Consider the following 1,070-nt stretch of genomic DNA (forward strand, 5'->3'; position numbering starts at 1 on the left):
TCAGAATGTAGGGTAAAACATGTCTTCACACTCAGTGACTTTCAACTGCTTCTGCACATCTCAGAGAACCCACCTGCTCTCTAGTGTGTCTCTTCCCAGAGTTAAACAGTGACCAACTGATAAAAGGACTCAAGAGCACCAGGACAACGGACCAAAGGTTACTGGGTGAAAAGTGATATGGCCTTCTCCACAGAGCTCCAAGCCTAGCGCAACCTGCAGCAAACCCCTGGGCTCTGGTGGAGGGCTCAACCAGGATTAGGTAGATTTTAGGATAGAATAATTTCAGAAGGAAACAGGGTAGTCTGAAGAGATAATTTACTGCATTTTTATTTCCATTCAAAGTATTTAATTTCCATACACACAGACCATAGGAGTCAAAGGGGTTATGATAAAGAGATAATGAACAATTTTAATTAGCTAGAAAATTGTTCATAATACTTTAAACAATGTCCTTGTTCGTTAACTTCCCAAGTAGTAATTGACTGGGATCAGATATCCTGTGCATATTCATCATTCACTCTGTGTATTTACAAATGAAGCATATTAGGAGTCCCGGCAGAAGGAGAAGTGATGGGAGATATACAGTCTATTAATGTATATCTGCCACCTACAAGCTGGAGACCCAGGAAAGCCCAGTGGTGTAGTTCAAAGGCCTAAGAACTGGTGAGCTGATGGTGGCAATTCCAGTTCAGGTCTGAAGGCTTGCGAACCAAGAGCACCCAAAGGCAGAAGACCTATGCGCAGCTCAAGCAGCCAGGAAATGACTGCCTTTTTGTTTTTTCAGGCCCATCCAAATCAGGAAGGGAACCTGCTTTGCTCAGGCCACAAGTTCGAATGCTAATCTCTTCCTAAAACACCCTAGAAGACATCCTCAGAAGGAATGTTTAACAAGGTATGTGGGTGTCCCAAGGCCCAGTTGAGTTGATGCATAAAATTAACCATCACATGATGGAAACATTTATGTTCCTTACAGAAGTTACTGCAAAAGGAGTTTTGTAGCCCTTCCCCCATTTAATAAATACATGGTCCACTGTACTCGTACATACTTACACATTCTTTTTTTTTTTTTT

This window comes from Otolemur garnettii, unplaced genomic scaffold (assembly GCF_000181295.1).
Source record: "Otolemur garnettii isolate 467f Iridium unplaced genomic scaffold, OtoGar3 scaffold00002, whole genome shotgun sequence".
Classification (NCBI taxonomy): Eukaryota; Metazoa; Chordata; class Mammalia; order Primates; family Galagidae; genus Otolemur; species Otolemur garnettii.